Raw genomic sequence first — 8,015 nt, 5'->3', positions numbered from 1 at the left:
TGCTTTGCTATTTATTGTTGGCATAGTTTCTGTCCGGATTTTTATTTGTGCTAGTGTTTATTGTCTTCTCTTAGTTCAAATAGTATGAAAAGTTTTGACTTGGGTATTTCTTCCGCTGTTACCTCATCGTGCAATTTGGTTGTTGCTTGTTTCTTCTCAACAGTGCGTTGGTGTAGTTTTCTTGAGTCCACTCCTAGTGTTTCACATCACATAATGTCTCCTGAGTTGTGGCATATAATTTCTGGTGCAATACTAACTCTCGAACTTGTGATGTAAGTGTAGATATGTCAGCTCTTACTGCAATTACTCACCTAGACTCTTTTCTACTTCACCCTTTATGTTCCTCTATCTCTGGTGTCTATTGATTGATAAACATTTGTTCAAAAAATTTTGAAGCTCATCAAAACTCTTTATCATACATTTCCCTCCATAAACAATGTGAAGGAGCATCTTAGTACCACCTCGCAGACCATCTATGAACGTATGACCCCATATCTGATCTAACTGCCCGTGATGTGGCAATCTCTGAGAAACTTTTGAAGTGCTCCTATGTCTCAGGTAGACCTTCCCCTTGATTCTGTTGCAACCCCACAATTTTACTTCTGAGTGATTTAGTCTTTCAAGTAGGGAAAGACCTTATTAGAAATTTCTGCGCCAAGTCATTCCATGTAGTGATGGAATTTCTGGTTCCTTTTATAACCATGCGTTCCCCAAGCAATGAGAACGGTAACAGTGCCAGACATATATACTCTAGAGTCACACCCTTGAGTTGTATATGTTTGTGAGCCCAAAAAATTTTGTAGGTGCTAATGTGGGTCTTCATGTGCCATACCAGTATACTGGCCATGTGATTGAACCCGCTACACCATATTCTTTTTCAGCTCAAATGGTGTTGTGAATTGAGGCTTTCAAGATAGCATGTTCCAAGCTTTAATGATAAGAGTCGTTGCCTGAATCACTGCTTTATTCGCCTCTTGTGCCATCTTTCGGAAGAACCTAAGATAGAAATGAAAAACAAACAGACGGTAAAATCGAACAAAAGATAAATAAAAGTCTAATCTAATCAAAAGCTAACTTCTGAGTCCCGGCAATGGCGTCAAAAACTTGTTTGGTTCTAACTAACACGCAAGCGCACTAATTGACAAGTAATATATATGATAAGTAAGATATAGTTCCCAACAAGGACTTGTGATTTATAAATCGTCTAGACCAAATTAATATTAAGTAATTTATTTGAGGATGGTTAACAAAAGTGATGATTTATTATGAACTATTGCAACAATGTAATTTGTAAGTATTGTAACTATTTTTGAAAGCTTTACAAAGAAATTCAATAATAGATAAGTTTCCAGAGTTACGGGTGAATATCAATCCTATCGAGTACCCGTCTAAAGTAATGTTTGAGAATATAATTTATTAATCACATGATTGATATTACTTCGAAGTTCATTCTTAATAATTCGAAGCATGTTCAAAATATTGAAACGTCTATGTTCCCATGATCATCTTAAGCAATATAAAGGTAGTTGAAACTCCTGTATTTGACTAAATAAGGTGCACCAAGTAAAGGTCTGTAACTAGTATGTCACTTGCTAATTATAAGTTAGTTAGAGCCGCTAATCAGTGCAGGATGAATTGTTGAATCACCGAACTTGCCCTACTCAATCCCTTGCGCTATCTAAACACCCTCTTCGAAGCGCACGATCTTGATACGTAGATACTCCCTTTATGTTAGCAACTCACAGAGATAATTGATGCAAGATTGAGTAAACAAACGTATTAATTCAATAGATGATGATATTCAGTGCATTAAGTCAAACTTCAAGTATGACATTCATGAATTCCTGTAACCCTAAAAATAAGTAAACTAGCTACTCATGCATGCTCGTGGCAGACAAATCTCTAGAATTTGATAACATAAACTAAAGTAAAAAAGAAACTCAATCTCTGCCTCAAACTCTCTAAGGCCGTCTCTTAATCCCTCTTCGATTGATTCCCTTATCAAAAACATGTTCAATTCATATTTATAATGTGTGCAAAAAAATTTGGAGCAGAACGCCCTTAATAATCCAATTGAATCCAGAATCGTAGAAAAAAGATGCTAGCGCGCCGCACCACATACCATGGTTGTGCAGTGCACCAATGGAAATTTGAAAAGTGTTGAATTTAGTATTAGTGCGGAGCATGGGTCCATATGGGTTGCAGAGTCTGAAGACAAAACTTCAGAGAGCTAAAAATCTGTACGTTTTCATGATAAGTGAAGGGGTGGCGCACGGGGTACCTTTCCCATGCGTGGCACCAAGTCATTTTCACGATACATCTTTTTTGTAACTCTTTTTCATATATACTTGGCCCTTGGGTCCTTCGCACCATCCAAATACATTGGGAGGACTTCTAATCCGATTTCAAAATCATTTTCGCATTCTTTTTGTGTAAAATCTTCACCTTATCATCAAATCATTTCCTACACAATCAAATTTGAACATTAAGGATAAAGTGAGCGAAATGTAGTTAAACAAAAGAAACTAGCAACCAATATGAGGCAAATGGTATCTAAAACATGCACTTTTAGACGCCCAACAATTGTTGGCTTTATCCTACTAAGTACAAACCCGATGTGCTAAATATTTTTTGTGCTTTTTAAAAGTTGGTTGAAAATCTTTTTGAGAAGAACATTAAAGTTTTCAAAGTGATAGTGGGAAGAAATTTGAAAGTGCATATTTGAAGGATCACATTCTTAAAAGTGGGATCTATTTTCGAAAGTCATGCGCCCATACTTCACAACAAAACAGGATTGTTGAAAGAAAACATCGTCATAATTGAAATGGCATGCACTTTTCTTTTGAAATCAGATATGCCAGGTCAATTTTGGATAGACACCTCTTATGTTGCTACTTACACAATAAGTCATCTACTCACTCCTTTTTTGAACATTGTAACCCATTTTAGAGATTATTTCGCAAATATCCCGATTATTCATTTTTAAACGTTTTTGAGTGTGAATGTTTTCCAACTCTTCTAACTTAATCTCACAAACTAGAACCTCATTCAATCATTGTATCTTTGTTGGCTAAGCTCCAAATTATAAAGGATAGTGGTGTCTTGATCCTTTTAGTGGTCGAGTCTATGTCAAGAGGCACGTTCTTTTTCATGGGGCTACTTTTTCTTATCCCTTCTTAATTTCATATTCCCCATATTCATCATAACATTCTCCCTTGCAATTTTTGGTCACTTCCTCCATCTCTTTAAACCCTCCCACGTCTTCATCCAATTCCACACCAGTATCCTCTTGTACCAGCCCACCATGCATTTCTTAGGCTCATCCTAGCTCTTCTTATGTGCCTTTGGAAGAGGCGTCTGCCCTACTTGCTCTCTCTGAGTCATCTAATTTCCCAAGTCCGTATGAGTCCACGCCACCATCAGCTTCTTCACTAGTATTTAATCCTGATCTTTCTCTGTCGAGTTCGCCAAAAATTCCAAATTCACCTCCATCTTTGTTTGAGTCTCCTCTCCAAGTCTCATGTCCAATTATCAGCCGTAACACGTAAGACTAGGTCAAAGTTTGAGTGTTTAAACCTCGTATTACTTTGTCCTTACATACTACTAGAAATTCAAGTTATGGACTAGTAACACATGCACAAGCTGAACTTAAATGTTGGCAAATTGCCATGGCAGAGGAATTTAATGCGCTTATTCAAAATCTGACTTGGCATTTAGTACTTTATCAACCTCACATGAATTTTCTCTCTGATAAGTCGATTTATCTAATAAAATATCATTTAATGGTTCAATTGAGCGTCATAAAATTCGATTGGTTGTGCGGGGTTTTCGGCTGCTAACAAGACTAGATTATCATAATACCTTTAGCCCCGTAGTAAAACCCACTACTATTTGTCTCTTTCCATTACAAACGATTGGGTCATTAGGCAATTAGATATTAAAAATATCTTTTACATGGTGATCTAGCTGAAATGTTTATAGGACCCAACCTCCAGATTTTGTTCATCCTAACTATTCTAATCATGTGTGTAAACTAGATAAATCTTTATATGGGTTGAAATAGGATCCTTGGGCCTGGTTTCCCAATTTAGTAGTTTTTTATTTTCTTTGGGCTTTACGATTGGGTCATTAGGCAATTAGATATTAAAAATATCTTTTACATGGTGATCTAGCTGAAATGTTTATATGACCCAACCTCCAGATTTTTTTCATCCTAACTATTCTAATCATGTGTGTAAACTAGATAAATCTTTCGATGGGTTGAAATAGGATCCTCGGGCCTGGTTTCCCAATTTAGTAGTTTTTTATTTTCTATGGGCTTTACTTATATTCAAACTGATTCTTTTATGTTCATTTATTGTTCTTCCACTGACATTCTTGTTTTACTTCTTTATGTAGATGATATTATTTTTAGTGGGACTTCATCTTCTTTACTCCACCATGTTATTTTCTCTTATTTCCCATCAGTTTCCAATGAAGGATCTTGGTGACCTTTATTATTTTCTGCGACAGGTCGTGCGATTTTTAGAGTCTGTGTTTTCTGCTCAAACTAAATACGTTCAAGACTTGTTCACAAAATTTAATATCCTTAAGTTTGAACCTGTCTACGCAGCCTTATCATCCAGGACCTCGTCTTCATTAATAGATGGGAGACTATTATCTGTTCCTTCTGAATATCGCAATATGGTTGGAGCAATGCAGTACTTGACTATGACTAGGCATGCTATATCTTATGTAGTGAATCTTGTTTCCCATTTCATGCATGCCCCTCGTACTGCTGGCCTTCTTGTTGTGCAACATATATTAAGTATCTATAGGATCCACAGATCATGATCTTGTGTTGAGGAAAGAAAAAGAACCTTCCTAATGTGGCGTCTTATTCAGATGCTGATTAGGCTGGGGTCCTCGATCCACTACTTCCTTTTCAGTCTTCCTAGGTCCAAATCTAGTTTCCTAGCATTAGAAGAAGCAACCAATAATCTTGAAATCCTTTGCTGGAGGTGAACATCGTGTTGTTGCTTACATGGTCGCTGAGACAGCATGGATCCAGTATCATCTAAATGAACCTCTGACTATTGCCAACCTATAAAGGTCCTGTGTGACAATATTTATGCTACTTGTATTGCTGCCAATCCAGTTCTTCATGGTCGCAGTAAGTACATCAAGGTTGATTATCACTTTGTCAGAGAACGTGTATCCCATGATGATCTAGTTGTTCGTCATATACCTACTAAGATTCAGCTCCTAGACATTTTTACAAAATCATTGTTGACAACTCAATTTGTGTTTCTTAAAAGCAATCTATTTGTGCATCCACTCCTATAGATTGAGAGGGTGTGATACAGGATATTAGAAACCATCTTGTATAAGGAAAACTAGATGCGTAAGAAATCTTCCTGTATAAATTAAAGATATCAAACGTATATTGGTTGTACAATTTTCTAATATATATATGAGACCCAGGGGGTCCCACTTGGTAGAACCTTCCAATTTTTTTAATTCTATCACATGGTATCAGAGCAAGCAGAGATTCTAAGGATCGAATCTCACCGCCACCCACTATCAAAAAGAATTTTCAAATGCTTGGCCAAAGAGAAAGAAAAGAATCTTTCCCGCACGTAAGGGGGCATGTTGAGACTATAATTAAATAAAAAGCAAATGGCCACACTTGCCCCTAAACTATGCGAAGTTGAATAGATTTGCCTTTGTCAATAGTTGGGGTCAAATATGCCCTTGTTGTTACTGGTTGGGGTCAAATTTGCTCCTAAACTATGCGAAATGGAAGCCCTTATTTTTAAAGGTGGAAGCTTAGCATCCGGTAATGTCAAGTGCCATGTGATTAAGGATCAATTTTTTAAAACAGATGGTAAATTTAAACCTTTCGCATACTATTGGAGCAAATTTGACCCTTCCGCATAGTCACCGTCACTTGTTTCAACAGCAATACTCACATTATTCTCTCATTCCTTAAATGCTTTATTTTAGTTATTCTTTTTGGTGGAAGGTTCTTTTTTTGTTGTGGTTGGGGGGAAAGAGAGCTTTATTGCTGCGTAATGGTGGGTACACTATATAACTGAAAATTTGATAAGGTGGACACATAATCGTGTTTGGATAACAGCTTGCCATACTTCTTGATGGTGGAATGTATTTTAATTTTCTTTTTTGATACTTTCATGTCCCGACTTGCTTGGAATTTGAAGTACAATCATAATTATTTTTATTTTTTCTTGGTTCGATTCTTTTTTTTATATTTTGATATGCTTGGAATTGAGGCATAGCTTGTTATTATTGGTCACTTTCTCGAGTATTGCTTGGCTTGTTATTGTTGGTCAATTTTATTTTATTTTCCCCTTATCTTTTCCGATACGTTGGCTTTGGCTTCAAAAGTGTGTCTTTTTTTCTTGTACGGCTTGCATTCTCGACAATCCAAAGTTGCAAACAGGGACCGTTGTGGTTTATTTTGTCTTTTGTTTCTGTGTTTCTTTTCATGCAAACTTATTGTAATGGACCTATTTACAAAAACAAAAACAAAAAAAACAAAAAAAAGAAAGAAGAAGAAGAAGATTCTACAACCCGGAAAAAAAAATTGGGTGACAGAATTCGGAATTCTTTGTAGCTAATTGTTAACTCTCGTGTTCTTTTCTTTAAATTTCATCTTTCTTCATGTTATGAGATGAGCTTTTTATAGATGTTTAGTTTGTTGTAATGAATCATGACTTGTAGCTACATAAATATAACATCACAAAATGCAATCCATTATTTCATACTCTTTACTCTAAGATAATTTAGATTGGTCAATGGGAATTATAACTCCAGATTTAGAGGCGGAGTAAAAATTTAAAATTTATGAGTTCTGATTTTGTTACTGAATGCATAGCTAGTTCTAGCTATTCGGTTTGTGTTAAATATTTATCTATATTTAATGGAATCCTTGATATAAATACAAGATCTAAATTAAAATTATTAGATTTGTTTAAAGCTGTACTACAGTTCAACGCTGACAAAAGCTAACAGAAAGATCATTTTCTAACTGAATCTCCCAAAAGTTATAACCTTTTTAGGTCGGTGGTTTGAACTGCATCAAAATATAATAGAGTGACCAAGTATCAAGTATATAGTGCTTTGGGATTTGGTTTTTATTTCTACGTGGTTATTCCTATTAATCCCATATATACAATGACCCTAAATAGGAAAAAACTCGATCAAGGGTATATCCGATGGGCAATGATGAGCCCTACCTAACAAGAAATTTAACCAAAATTATATGGGGAAATTTCATAAATGTACACTTGGCTGACTTACATTGCAAAAATATAGCCGATAATTTACATTGCAAAAATATAATCCAAAAACACTTTTATACAATGTTATACACTTATATACAAAGACAATTACATTATGTATATAGGTGTATGAAAGTGTATAATTATTAAGTATATACACTAAAAAATATAATTATACAATATTATACATGAAAATACGCACTTATACACATTTATAAACAATTATACAATATTGTATAATGTGTGGGTATATATACTAAAAAAAATATAATTACACAATATTATAAATGAAAATACGCACATATACACAATTATACAATATTGTATAATGTGTAGGTAAATACACTAAAAAAATATACTTATACAATATTATATACGAAAATATGCACTTATACACAATTATACAATATTGTATAAGTAGGTATAAAACATAGATCTGCACTGATTACATTATGTATATGGGTGTATAAACATGTATAATAGTGTATAAGAGGTGTGTATACACCTATATACAATATTATACACTGGGAAATACCTTCTGTCCATCACCACCATCAAAATTACCACAAAGAAGAAAAAGAAGATTCAATCAGCTCAAGACAGGTCCAACAGAATTTGCCTCACCCAATCAATAATACCATTTTTAATCACACCCATCTAGATTAAAGCACGAATTTGCAATGCTATTTGAATTTAGAAAGAAAAAAAATACGATTCTGTTTTTAAGAGCAT

The 8,015-nt window shown here is 34.8% G+C and overlaps 1 non-coding gene across 1 annotated transcript; it reads left to right on the top strand.

Annotated features, from left to right (window-relative positions):
- The first annotated feature begins 505 nt into the window (after positions 1-505).
- On the top strand, positions 506-610 carry LOC132038751 (small nucleolar RNA R71). The gene has a single exon (XR_009410233.1). It is a non-coding gene; the product is annotated as a small nucleolar RNA R71 (small nucleolar RNA).
- Positions 611-8,015: the final 7,405 nt, after the last annotated feature.

This window comes from Lycium ferocissimum, chromosome 11, assembly GCF_029784015.1.
Source record: "Lycium ferocissimum isolate CSIRO_LF1 chromosome 11, AGI_CSIRO_Lferr_CH_V1, whole genome shotgun sequence".
Classification (NCBI taxonomy): domain Eukaryota; kingdom Viridiplantae; phylum Streptophyta; class Magnoliopsida; order Solanales; family Solanaceae; genus Lycium; species Lycium ferocissimum.
The sequence above is the reverse complement of the archived record's forward strand: the minus strand, read 5'-3'. Positions and strand labels throughout refer to the sequence as shown.